The 14,931-nt window shown below is 38.0% G+C and overlaps 1 protein-coding gene and 1 pseudogene across 1 annotated transcript in view; one reads left to right on the top strand and one right to left on the bottom strand.

Moving 5' to 3' along the window:
* The window catches only part of DST (dystonin), a gene marked incomplete at its 3' end in the record, with an annotated part of 256,936 nt that overhangs the window by 13,242 nt on the left and 228,763 nt on the right, over positions 1-14,931 (top strand). The gene's annotated exons all lie outside the window — the stretch shown is intronic.
* On the bottom strand, positions 5,879-6,842 carry LOC102754592 (annotated as a pseudogene).

The raw sequence follows: 14,931 nt of genomic DNA on the forward strand, positions 1-14,931 counted from the left end.
CACTCTTTCAGCTCACTCCTCGTAATCATAATTGAGGTTCTGGGTGTGTTTTTCTTTTCTTTTCTTTTTTTTTGGTCTTTCCTACAAGATTGTATCTTGAAGGTAGTGTAAATCTTTAGTTTTTAGCTCAGTGTCTGGCACAGAGTGAAGCTTAGTAAATGTTCCCAGAATGGATGAATATTAAACATTCTCTACAAGTTAGCATAATTTTCAATTCTGATGGATTCTGTAACTTTCTAAATATTACTGTATCCTTCTTTTACTTAAAGGGAAGGAGACAGATGGTTTTCATTTTTTTATCTCAGACATACAGTTATGTCTTAGTATCCTATGGTTACTTAGAAAATACACAGATTCAGGCACTTTTGAAAAATGAGTTGAAAATTTCCCTGACATTTTTATTCATTATTGAAGAGATTTTCATACCTTGATGTGAGTTTTGAACAAAATTTTTAATATTTAATGTTTTTATCTTAGTTTATAATCTGAAAAAATCAACGTAAGTTTATTCTGAATTATCTTGTAACCAATTTACCTTATCACCAGTATTGTCACCCAATTCTAGTGCCTGAATTTACGTTTTGTTCACAATCACATTGGTATCAATTGGTATTGCTTTAACTGTCATGATCTTAAGAGAAAAGATCAGGGGCAATTTTAATGTGTAAATTATGCATTCATGCTTGGTGAGGGCCAAATGGTGTGCTTTGGTAATCTTTAGTAACTCGTTTTGAGACATGTGGTGTAGAATTTAAGTAAAAGAGCATCAAAAATGATAAATGTCAAGATAAGTAGAAAAAACAATTTTATTCCTTTTAATTAAAAAAATACATATAATTTTAAAGTACATATTATAACATTGTCTTGTGGGGTTTATAATATACATATTCTGTAGTATGTATTATAGAATATATTATAACATTCTATAATACATATTATAAAGAGAGATAAATATATACATTTGGCAGCTATAGTGTAGAGAAATACAGGGAAATAAATGAACTCCCTACAGATTGCACGGTTTCTACATTTTATATGAAGTGGTGTATTAAAGCTTGAAGAGGGCATTAGAAACAACAACGATAATAAAAGCTTAGTATGCTAATTAGACCGGACATCCTTCCAGACATCCTTCCATCCTTCCAGACAAAGCCCAGGTCCCAGGTGCCTGGCAGTGGCCAGAGGGAGGGAAGCCCGGGTCCCGGGTGCCAGAGGGGAAGGAAGGCCTACTCTTGCACGATTTTCGTGCATCGGGCCTCTAGTAAGTATATAAGTTATTTGATTTATCTCTTCTCATCCTTTTACCCCCGCACCGAGGTATGTCAGTCTGTTCCATGCCTCCATGCTTCGGGCCTTGTTTTGGTCAATTCATTTTGTATTTAGGAGTTTTTAGGACATATTCCTAGAAGTGGGATCACTGGGTCAAAAGGCAGTTATATTTTTAATTTTTTGAGGAAACTTCCTACAGTTTTCCATAGTGGCTTCACCAATCTGGATTCCCACCAGCAGTGGCAGTGAACTAGTGTTCCCTTTTCTCTGCATCCTCACCAGCACTTGTTTGTTGATCTATTGATGATAGCCATTCTGACAGGTATGAGGTGATATCTCATTGTGATTTTAATTTGCATTTTTCTGATGATTAGTGACGGTGAGCATTTTTTCATATGTCTCTTGGCCATTTGTATGTCCTTTTTGGAGAAGTGTCTATTCAGGTCCTCTGCCCATTTTTTAATTGAATTGTTTGTCTTCCTTTCATTGAGTTGTATGAGTATTTATATATTTTGGAGATTAACTCTAATCAGATGTATCATTGGAAAATATGTTCTCCCATACAGTGGGCTCCCTTTTCATTTTGATGGTGGTTTCTTTTGCTGTGCAGAAGCTTTTTATTTTGACATAGTCCCATTTGTTTATTTTTTCTTTTTTTTCTCCCATTTAGCTTTTAAAGATGGAACTCCACTCTTTGCTTGGTTTTACTAGTAAGTATGTATGAAATGCTACAATAGGACATAGTAGTAATAGCACTCAGACAAATGGAAATGGTCAAGAGACACAAATATACATGTGAAATAAACTCAGCATTTCAATAAAAGTAAAAAACATTAAATTTAATTTCAATTAAAATGGACAAATATTGAAACATTTACCAAAGAAGATCTATGAGGTGCTAATAAGCACATGAAAAAGTGCTGAAAATCATTAGTCATTAGGTAATAGCAAATTAAAACTAGAGATACCACTTTTAAACCCACTACAGTGGTCGGCAAACTGCGGCTCGCGAGCCACATGCGGCTCTTTGGCCCCTTTAGTGTGGCTCTTCCACAAAATACCAACTTCTGCACATGGGCCACGAAGTTTCAATCGCACTGTACGTGCGCGCCCGCACGTGGTATTTTGTGGAAGAGCCACACAGAAGGGGCCAAAGAGCTGCATGTGGCTCGTGAGCCGCGGTTTGCCGACCACGGCACTAGAATAGCTATAATAAAAGAACAGACAATAACAAGTATTAACAAAGATAATTCTTGGAGAAACTGGAACCCTCATGCATTGCTGGTGACTGTTAAATTGTACAGCCACTTTGGAAAACACATAAACTTACAATATAATCTACCTATTCAACTCTGGGTATCTGCCCAATATAAATGAAAACATATCGCTACAAAAAGATTTTAAGCAAATATTTATGGCAGCGTTATTTACAATAGCTAAAAATCGGAGAGGGAAAGCCAATATCCATCAACTGGTGAATGGATAAAACAAGTGTGGTATACTCATAGAATGGAATACTATTCAGCAATAAAAATGAACAAGCTACTGATACATGCTACAATCTCCTACATATTACAACCTGGATGAACCTCAGAATCATTAACCTAGGTGAAAGAAGCCAGATGCAAAAGATACATATTCTATGATTCCACTTAACAGGCAATGCCCAGAAAGGCAACTTACTAGACACCAAAAGCAGATTAGTGGTTGTGGGGTGTGGGGTAGACACATGTCTCATGACTGCAAACAGGCATGAGAAATCATTCTGGGGTGACGGAGGATAATCTAAAACTGGAAATTACCCCTCAAAATTTTTTTGAAAAATCGTTAGGCCTAGAAATTTCAGGTGGACATAATTTTCAGGTATATACAAGCCAAAATATTGGAAAAGACTGTCCAGAGAAAAAAAGAAAAAGCTTAGAATGAGTGCTTTGGGAGGCGGGAGTGTGGGGGATGAGTGCTTTGGGGACAGTAGATATCAGCAAACTAGAGGTAATTCTAAAAATTATCTATGATAGATTGTAAAAGTGACCACAACACTCTGCAACTTCTCTCATCAGAACTCTATTTCCCCTACTCCCTGAGACTTGCTTTGTCCAAGATAATGTGTGAGCAGAGCTACTGTGAGTTGAGAGCCTAGACATCAAGAGGCCACATGCACTCCCACTCTTGCTGCTTTTGGAGCCGGAATCTAATCACATATGAACAAACTTGGGTTGGCTTGCTGGAAGAGGAGAGAACAAGTAGAGGAAAACCGAGTCAGCCAGAAGCTGACCAAAGGCACATAAGAGAGTTCCAGCTGTGTTGAGCCAAGCCTGACTCAGCCCAGAAAAACTGCCATCTGAGCATAGCCCAAACTGCCAATCCCCGGAACTGTAAACTAAATAGTTAATGTTTTAAGTGGTTTGTTTCAAAGCAGAAGCTAACTGATACACTAAAAAGGAGCTGTTGAATAGCACAGGAACCACATGACTGGGTGTTAAGGATAAGTATCCCAGGCACAAGAATATAAATGCAGTCAGTGAGTTGGGCTCAGGTCTGGGAATTGTCAGAGTCAGTGTGGCAGAACAACTAGCTGCATGAGCAACGTGAGAATAACAGAGAAAGCTTCTCTATACTGTATAGTTGATTAAGGGTCTATAGCAGTGGTTCTCAATCTGTGGGTCGCGACCCCTTTGGCAGTCGAACGACCCTTTCACAGGGGTTGCCTAAGACCGTCCTGCATATCAGATATTTACATTACGATTCATTACAGTAGCAACATTACAGTTATGAAGTAGCAATGAAAATAATTTTATGCTTGGGTCACAACATGAGGAACTGTATTTAAAAGGGCCAGACAGTTGAGAAACACTGGTCTATAGGGAGTAGAAAGGTAAGTGAAGTTAAGTACCGACAGGCTGAAACCTAAGGAAGATTTTAGGACTTGCGGTCCTGATCAGGTAAGGAGGAAACTCACTAAGAGCCCATAAGATAAGGAGGTGCAGATAGGCAGGTGTGTGGTCAAAGAGAGCTATTTTAGAATTGTCAGGTAAGGAGGAAACTCACTAAGAGCTCATAAGGAGGTGCAAATAGGCAGGTGTGTGGTCAAAGAGAGCTATTTTAGAATTCAAGATTTGGAAGTTAGAGCAATTTCTAAGACATATGCATGGGTTGGATGGATGAATGAATGGATAATTAGGAAACTATAGGTAGATATTTGTCCATTTGATCCAAGTTGTCAAATTTTGGAAATAAAGCAACACAAAATTGTTTTACTCTGAGCACTGCTTTAGCTGCATCACACAATTTTGAAATATTGTGCCTTCATCATTCAGTTGAAGATATTTTCTAATTTCTCCTGTGATTTATTTTTGATGCATGAATTATTTGGAAGCATGTTATTTCATTTCCAAATAGCTGAGATTTTCCTAGACATAATATTGTTATTGATTCCTAATTTGATTCTGTTGTATGAATCAAGAATATACTCTATATGATTTCAATCCTCTTAAATTTAAATTTATTGTGACTTGCTTTTTTAAAACATATTTTTATTGATTTCAGAGAGGAAGGGGAAGGGAGAGAGAGAGAGAAACACCAATGATGAGAGAGAATCATTGATCAGCTGCCTCCTGCATGTACCCTACTGGTAATTGAGCCCATAATCTCTGTCTCTTAATGGGAGTGCTTAGTCTATTAATATTTAATGTAGCATAATATAAATATAAAAATAAAACTGGAATTTAAGAGGATAATGCTTTAAATTGGCCTATACTCTATGTGTTATGCAGTATTAATATTCCGCAGCATGTATAGTCTACTCTATATAGTAATAGTTGCTCAATAAAACCTTTTTTAAAAAAATTAGTCAATAACTAGCCAAATCCCCATGTAAAATTCATGACTGCTAAATAAAAGAATTTTACCCATATTGTAATAGTTCCATCTAATAATATGTAAAATTCCTGGAATATATGATGTCTACATACAAGTCTTAGTTCAAAAAACTTTGACATTTAAGACTTTGAAGATAATGTTGTAATAGCAATTCTAGCATCCTTCCCCTGCAAAATTATTAACGACAAGAAAAAGACTGGACATGAGCAAGAAGACATGCATATTGAGGTTAAAATCAGAGTCTTTAAACAGCAATTATAGGACTACATCCTCTTGCCTATCCTCATCATTGACTCTTTGAATTGTCTGAATGTTACTTTCAAGTACAGTAGTCTTCTCTTTGTAAATTACATATTAGAAAAAACATTTACAAAGAAAAAACTTTATGAACACTAAACAGTACATGAAATTAGACAACTTCTTTTCTGATTTTATATCCATTATTTAAAATACACCGATATTTTATAGATATGGATTTACATAGCCCATGAACACAGACAATGGGTAGTGAAGGCCTGGAGGGGTGTAGGGGCTGGGCCAAAAGGGGTAAAAGAGGGGAGGGAGGAATGGGAGATATCTGTAATACTATCAACAATAAAAATATATATATTAAAAAAATAAATAAATAAAAGCTAAATGGGCATTTTGGACAACAATGGAACCTAGAAAACATTTAACAGACACAGTAGGACAAGTTCTCTCTCTGCATTATAAAAAGGACAGTTAGATATCAACTGTTGTAGAAATGAAATAAGATGGAAAATTTTAACAGTTTAAATTGTTTTCTTAAAGAAACTTCCTCCGCTGCTAGAGAATAGCCTTCTGGGCAGTCATCCGGAGCAATTCTCACAACTGATGGCTTCCCCTTTGGGACAATACCACCTTTTTCTATACTTGTTTGCATTTTTGCTTTTATTTCATCTACAGAGGTAGGTTTTTTTTCTGTGTTTTAGGACTAGTTTTCTGTTTCTGGCAGATTCTTGACACTTTGATCTTGGTTTTGAGCCTTTTAAATTCAGGTTTGATGTTTGTGCATTTTTGGCTGGAGTAATTCATATAGATTTATTTATTGGAGCTTTTTCTTCAGCTTCCTCCTCATCAAAGTCATCATCTTCTTCATCATCACCATCTTCATCAGCAGCAAGTTGTCTTTTTTTTTCTGTGGAAACTTGCTACCATTTCCAGGGGCAAGTCACTTTCCAGGTAAACAGTGTCCCAAAAAACTATATACACACTGCCTTTATAATTATCCAAAGCGTGTGGATACATTTTTTGGGGACACTCTATACTTAGGTGTTTCACATCCTCCTCCTCTTCATCTTCTGACTTTGCAGTTTTCCCCACATCTTCTGAGTGCTGCCCATTAATTTGCACAGTCCCTGAATCACACTGCAACTGTAAGACTATATGTGTTATTTCAAAGCCCCCAGGAAAATCGATGGCTGTATGGACATTTTCAAAGTTGCCAGTGTTACTGTAAATTGGACTGCTTTCATAATTCATTGCCTCTGCTTCAATAATGTGCAGTTCATACTTTGCACCAGCCCCTAAACTGACCATTCTCAAAGATCACTGGTGCTCATTTTCATTATTATCCATCTCAAAGTGATAATTTCTGTCAGTCTTTACTTCAAACCAAAAGGCTAGTTCTGGGGTCTCAGGGAGTTCATGTCCATGCCCACTGACTTTTCCATGGGGTGTTGGCACACAGGTGGGAGAGAAGACGGATGGAATAGCTGCACAGGACAGAATCACACCAGGGCTAATCTTTGCCCATTTCTAAATTGGGTACTGTGTCCTTTCATTGAGTTGTAAGAGTTTTTTTATATATTCTGGATACAAGCCCTTGAACATACACGTGATCTACAAAGGTTTGCTTATGCTGTGGTTTGTCTTTTGGTTTACGTAATGATATCTTGTTAGGTGCAAAAGTTTTAAATACTTACTAAGTCCAAGTTATCGGTTATTTTCCTTTATGGATTGTGTGTTTTGTTTTTTTGGTGTCATATTTAAGAATTCATTGCCTCACCCAAGGTCATGACAGTTTTTCTGCTGTGTTGTTTTTTGTTTCTAGAAATTTTATAGTTTTGGTTCTTAATTTAGTCCAGTGATGGCAAACCTATGACACACGTGTCAGAGGTGACACGTGAACTCATTTTTTTGGTTGATTTTTCTTTGTTAAATGGCATTTAAATATATCAAATAAATATCAAAAATATAAGTCTTTGTTTTACTATGGTTGCAAATATCAAAAAATTTCTATATGTGACACGGCACCAGAGTTAAGTTAGGGTTTTTCAAAATTCTGACATGCCGAGCTCAAAAGGTTCGCCATCACTGATTTAGTCTCTGACCTATTTTGAGTTTTTCTTTATTCTTTGAGATTGTGAATTATTGGTATTATTTTTATTAAATATTTGACAGAGTTCATCAGGAAAGTAATTTCAGGCTGGTGTTTTCTTTGTGGAAATATTTTTAGTTATCAATTTAAAATTTAAGTATTCAACTTCTTTATATATTCCTATTCAGATATTCCATGTCTTCTTGAGTCAGTTTGGTAATTTGTGCCTTTCTAGAGATTTGTTCATTTCATCTAAATTGTGTAATTTGTTGGCCCAATAGTATTCCCACTTATGCCTTGTAATTTCTGTATGGTTGGTAGTACTTTCAGATTCCTTTTTGTTTGTCTGGTTAGAAAACTGGGGTTTTTGCTAACCTCTTCCGTTGCACACTTCTGTGACAGCTTGTGTTCAGACTAAGTGGTAGGAAGAAAGAGAGAGAGTATAAAATGATGGGAGTTTTGGGATCAGAGGAAGGTTTCCTCTTCCGCTGGGACTTCTAATGTCATTGCCTGTGGGATTGCTTGAAGACTGGGGGCTGGGGCTTAAGAGACGCAGAGAAGAAAAAAGGGGGGCATTTCTGCATTCCCTTTCTCACTCCTCAAGCCAGAATAAGGGCTCTTCTTCTAGAGTTCTGTCTGTCTGAGCCTCCATACCCAGCCACTGTTGGGTTTCGGGTGCGTTGCTGCCTTGTTTTCAATCTGGGGGATACTGGAGGTAAATACGGCAAACTCACCATTGGTTTGGTGGCACTTCAAATTCTGGCCTTTTAAAAACTTCAAGTTCATTGCTACCATTTACTTCTCAGAATTCTCAAATGGCTGCTTGGTGCATTCTGCTCAGTTGTGTAATTGTGTTCAGTGGGAGACATTTTACTTTATTGTACTAGAACCATACTGTTTTTAATTAGTCTATTCCCTCTTAAGCCCATTGCTTTTCTCTTGTTACTTATTTACTTTTTGGAAAATCTTATAGCAGTTTGCCATCAAGTAAGATAATGTAGACATGCGTATTGCTGCATATAACTCATGCAATCTGAAGATTCCACTTACTTGATTATTATACAGAAGTTTTAGAAACCCAACCTCAATGCATTTTCATTTGAAAAAAATGTTTTCCTTTTCTTTCTGTCCAATATGCTCCAGATTTTTCTAGACTTCCCTTCAATTTCTGAAAACCAAATAGATTGAGATTACAGAACTACCTGCAGATTTTACAGAAAACAATAGATTAGTACATTTAATCATGATGGAGGCTATTTACAAAGAGAGTGGAATTCTCACATGAAAAAGGAACCCATTAATAAGTTTTAAATAACTAACTGACTAACTCTGGAGAATCATTAACTGATATTAAATAAATAAATTCCTAACACTACTCACTTTGCAGTGAGCTACATGGAGGAGGCAGCAGGTATTTGCAAACATTTCAGACGAATCTAGGGTGTAGCTGCCTCTTGTATTGAAAGGTACTATAGGGTGCCCCAAAGGAATCCCAAATATATTTGGAAAGACTTGGTGACATTGTCTAGCCTTTTAAAAGTGATGCAGTATAATAGAAATTTGCAAAAGTACAAATAGAAACTTTAAAAAAATTGAATTCAATAATAATGAGGTCTAATTTCTAGTCTTCTGAAGTCCTCTTGCAGGACCTAAACCTGTGGAGGGCATTCTGAGGCTCTGATGAAAGCTATGGTCTACATCTCTGTAAATATTAGCGAGACAGAGACATACTCTTTTGCACATACTTTCAAACCCTGTCCTCTTAATGCTCATCCATGGATTCTCAGGGCAGCGATTGATCCCAGTTAAGCACTCCCGCAATAAAGTGACTAGATATCCTTGTCCAAATGGTATTGGGGTCACTTTTTAAAATTAAATTTATTAGGGTGACATTGGTTAATAGGATCACATAGGTGTCAGTGTAGACTTCTATGATACCAGATCTGTGTATTTGACTGTGTACTCGCCACCCAAAGTCAAATCTTCTGTCACTGTGTATTAGACCCCCTTCACCCCCACCCCTCAGCCCCTTCCCCCTGGCAACCACCACACTCTTGTTTGTGTCTGCACGTTTCAGTTTGCTATCCCACATCTGAATGAAATCATGTGGTTCTTAGCTTTTTCTGAAAATCTCTTCCAGGTGAGAATTTATCTTGGGTAATGCCTTTGTCAGGGCAGGGCAGTTCTCACCGTGGTTTAGGTGTGAGATTAGAGAACAGTCCTGTAAATGGCCCGTGATACCTTGAGAAATAGTAATTCACAAAGTCGTTCCTAATCCACAGTCTACAACTTGAACTTCCAGCTCAGATCTTCTTCCTGCAGCATAGGTGGGATCCTTCAGGAGGATGTGCTCTGAGTTCATCTGTTTACCAGTGAAGAAGTGAATACTCAGGAATAGTGGCCACAGAACCTCCCTGGGGAGCCATTTCTCAGACTTTCTTCAGTGTTAGGGCCCCGTGAGAAGCTGGGTGGTACAGTGGACGGGATTCTGACCCCGTGGTGGAGAGGGTCCTGATTTAGCCGTAAAAGACCTGAGGTCAAACCCTGTTGCTTAGCTTACCTTGGGTAAGTCCCTGAATATTCCTGAGGTTTGTTTTCTCTTTTGGTAAACTAGAAATAGCAACACCTGTTATATATCTTTTTGCAGATCATTGTGAGAATCAGTGAAAATAATAAATGGTATTTTTAAAAATACTTAAGCCTGTTGAATTGAAATATAAAGGGACACATAGCATAATAGCTGTGGTAGAACGGAACCTTGATTCATTCACCATGCATTTATTCATTTATTCATTTATAATCTTAGCATGCACAGGGCATCTTTAATTTCCCTACGCTTCTAGTTAGAAATATGGCCCTTCTATCTCTCAAGTACTTTTAAGACTCTCTTCATCTGGTGCAGAAAAGCGAGAATAAAAGGAAGTTTAGTGATACAGAATGAGGAAGTCAAATGATTTGTATAATACTTACGTTGGAGAAATCAGTATAATGGAGTAGTTTATATGAGCTCTTAAAATGATAGTCAAAGGAAGCAGGATGATTTCTGAAAACTGTGAGAGCTCATCCTGCCCCACATCCTGTCCTGGAGATGACCTAGTTATATGCATGAATGATATCAGCTGCCATTTTCTGAGAGCTTTTCTATCTTTACATACGTCCTATCTCATTTAGTCATCACTCGCCTTCGGTCACATGGCTCCGAGAGCTGAAATTTCAGCCCCGGTCCTTTTACCTGCACAGATCACGCTCATCGCTCCCTAGAAGCAGGAAAGGGAGCCTGAATTACAAGGAGCTGTACTGGCATTTGCCTTTCTAAAGTTCATCGGGATCAGTGTTAATTTACATTCTTTAACCTTGAAAGCTCAATAACCTTTGAGCTTGCTTTTCAAGACTTAGAGAGAGCGGTAATTGCCACTTGAAAGCAGGGTAGGGACTCCAAAGGAAGCAAGTTTTAGCTTTAAGAAATAAGGTTCTCTGAGCTCCACTTTTTAATTTTTGAAATATTAAAGATTATTTAGTCTATTTCCTGAGGGTTCGTTTTTCAAGCATATTGGAATTTACATTTCTGAATTATTAGAAAATATGAAGCAATATGATTATTATAACATGGGGATACAGTGCATTTTCATCATTATTACCAGGAGGAAAAATGTGCTGGTGTTTTCCACAGGTGCGGTGCATTTGTTGGGCTGAATTCCCCCTCCATCTGCTGACGCTGCTTAAGCCGTAGCCTGCTGCTTACATTACCTGCCAATGTGTCAGAATAGAGGAAACCAAAGGCTGAATTTTAAGCAGCATCCCTAGTTGTTTAGACGCTCTTAAAATATTTAGAATACCTCGCTTTGTTTGAAGAGTATGCTGTACTGGATAGGAGGTAAAACTGGGAAATTCTGACTGGCTACTGCTATATACAGTTTCTCTAGAAACCTCAAGAAAATAATGGACTCAAGCATGCCTTGAGCTGTTCTCTGAGAAACTATGGCAACGGGGCCTTTTAATTAAAGCTGAAGTATGTGTGCAGCTTAGAAAAACAGAGAGATACTGCCAACTGATAAGGAGAGTGTATGGGAATAATTCAGAAAACTGAAAAAATTTCTTTTTAGATATATTTGCTAGCTTTATTCTCTAAATTGTTCAAAGAAAGGGGAAACATTTTTCTTCTTTATTGAATTCATTGGGGTGACATTGGTTAATAAAATTATAAATGTACAATTCTATAACACATTATCTGTATATTGTGTTGTGTGTTCGCCATCCCAACTCAAGTCTCCTTCCATCACCATTTATCCCCCAATACCCTCTTCTATCACCCCCCCCACACACACACACACAAAGAAACTCTTTTAATGGATATTTGGCTTTGGAATATGTTATAACATATTTTTAAAGAAAATATTGTTTTTTAATTATATTTTGTTAAGATTAATATTCAAATTCATTTCTGTTTCCAGAGTACATGTTAACTGACAGTGGAAGGGCAACCTGGAGGCATGATCAATTTCAGAGGGCAGCCAATCTGGGCTAGTTACACAATGGGTGATCTGTGAGTTTTGACAATGGAGACCATGTATATGCCCCAGTATATACATGGGCCAAGGATCAACAAATTAGTAAACTGTTCCACTCTTGAACAGAAACATTTACAGCCAACATGCTAGAATTTATAAACTCAGAGCATGCCAAAAAGTAATTAAAGAAAACCAAAAACTAAATGGAAAAGCCGGAGTTGCCATTTTTCTTGGACCAAAATAGGTGTTATGCTAACGACACCAATGATGGAAAGATTTTGTCGTCCCTTTTGCCAGGGAGAATTTGTGTTTATGCCTACTACTTTAGCATCCTGTCTGATTAGTGTCTCCATTCACTCTTAAAAATGTACCTGTTTGCCCAGGTGGTGTGGCTCAGTGGTTGAGCATTGACTTATGAACCAGGAGGTTACAGTTCGATTCCTGGTCAGGGCATATGTCCAGGTTACGGGCTCGATTCCCATTGTGGGGCGTGCAGGAGGCAGCTGATCAATGATTCTCTCTCATCATTGATGTTTCTATTTCTCTCTCCCTCTCACTTCCTCTCTGAAATCAATTAAAAATATATTTTTAAAATGTGCCTGTTTGAAGGATTAATGATAGGGGCAATAGCTGGAAAGATGAGTTGCATATAATGGAATAACATGTAATAGTTATAAATGTCAAGCTCGTGAACCAGAGACCCTGTAAGACAGTGATGGCGAACCTCTTGAGCTCGGCGTGTCAGCATTTTGAAAAACCCTAACTTAACTCTGGTGCCATGTCACATATAGAAATTTTTTGATATTTGCCACCATAGTAAAACAAAGACTTATATTTTTGATATTTATTTTATATATTTAAATGCCATTTAACAAAGAAAAATCAACCAAAAAAATGAGTTTGCGTGTCATAGGTTCGCCATCACTGCTGTAGGAACTGGCTCTATTTTAAAAAATATATATATTTTATTGATTTTTTTTCAGAGAGGAAGGGAGAGGGATAGAGAGTTAGAAACATCAATGAGAGAGAAACATTGATCAGCTGTCTCCTGCACACCCCCACTGGGTATATGCCCGCAACCAAGGTACATGCTCTTGACCAAAATCGAACCTGGGACCCTTGAGTCCGCAGGCTGACGCTCTATCCATTGAGCCAAACTGGTCAGGGTGGAACTGGCTCTTACAGTGGTCTGCTATCTGGTGTCTTTGGCTTTGGCTTCCAGTTCCCCTTTATTATTCTGTTGGCAGAGTTAGCTGTCTATAATCAGATCTCATCTTCCACTCCTTTTGCTTAATGGTTTCTCATTGCTTACAGGATTGGTATACCTTTTCTCAGTCTCAGCTCCAGCCTGCCTCCAATACATACATTACTCAAACAAGGCCTAGCTTCTCCATGTTCACTATTCCCTTCTGTGTTTTCATGCTATTGCCAGTGCTGGATTCCTCTAGTGTGTGTGTGTGTGTGTGTGTGTGTGTGTGGCAAACGCCTGCTCATACTTCAAAATGAGGATTAAACATCACCTCTTTCTTCCCTTCATCTCACAACCCTCCCTCATTCCTCCCAAGTATTGTTCCCTCTGGGACTGGGTGAGGGCACCAGAGGTGAGGACTTACACATCTGTCTTTGTGTGATATCAGGAAACTTAGTCTATTTTCTGAGAGTTCCTTTTTCAAGCATATTGGAATTTACATTTCTGAGTTATGGAAAACATACTTACTATTTGCTGAATATTTGATGTTTGGTAAATATTTGATGAGTGGATTAAATGGGTAAAATAATTGGAGTCACTAGGGCATATCTGAGAAAACACAGAGTAGCTGAAGTTTGGTTCTGCTGTTTGCCCTTCTCCCTCTTTCTCACTCTTCTGCTCCTCTAGGTACCCTCTGCTCTCATGCCTGATCTTTGGCTTCCCAGAACACCTTCTTCAGGGTCTTTCTTAGGCTCGTCTGACCCCCAAATGTCCCTCAGCTTCTCAAATACCCTTTGCCTTTCTTCCCCAAACCGCTACCCTCAACTCCAATCCGAATCCCATTTCCACACTGAAGCATGCAGCTAGGTATAATTAGAGGATAATCACTTCAACCTAATTCATTCCAGGTTATAAAAGACTGACAGGGAGGCTGCAGGAAGTGTCTGGAATTTGAATTCCGCAATATAAGGGGTTGCTTGCCTGTTCAGATTTCTGACTGTTTATATAATCTCCCCTTTTATATAGTATATTAATACCATCTCTAAAAAGGTTTCCATGCCAGGATTTTGGATTATGTCATTCAATCATGACAAAGGAATATTTGGAGTGCTGCCTGCCTGCAACCAGTTTCAGCAACATTGCTGTCGTTGTTCAGCAGCATGTGTGCAATTATTTGTACATTTTATTGCTTATTTGTATCTCTTAAAATTTATTTTATTTTATTTTATTTATTTTCACCTGAGGATATTTTTCCATTGATTTTTTTTTAGGGAAAGTGGAAGAGAGAGGGAAAGACAGAGAGAAACACTGATGTGAGAGAAACACGTCGATTGCTTGCCTCCTGCACGTGCCCCGACTGACCAGGGCCCTGGCCGGGGAGGATCCTGAAACTGAGGTCCGTGCCCTTGACCGGAATCAAACCCAAAAGCATTCAGTCCACAGGCCAACGCTCTATCCACTGAGCCACACTGGCTGGGGCCATAACAGAAAATCTTAAAAAGCAACTGCAACAGGCATTTTTTAAACTAGGCTATTTCTATGTGTTACCATGTAATTCAGTAGCTTCCTGCCGGAATTGTCAGTTCATTCTAAACATGTTTGGGTTCGGCCCACACTAGCAATTAGGTAGAGATACAAAAAAGCTAATTAGCCTACATTCTATCATCACTCCTTTTTTCCCTAAAACAATATTCTTTAGAAAACGTCGATGGGTAATCTTTGCTAACGGATACACATATATTTTC

The sequence above is a fragment of the Myotis davidii genome, unplaced genomic scaffold (assembly GCF_000327345.1).
Source record: "Myotis davidii unplaced genomic scaffold, ASM32734v1 scaffold334, whole genome shotgun sequence".
Taxonomy (NCBI): Eukaryota; Metazoa; Chordata; class Mammalia; order Chiroptera; family Vespertilionidae; genus Myotis; species Myotis davidii.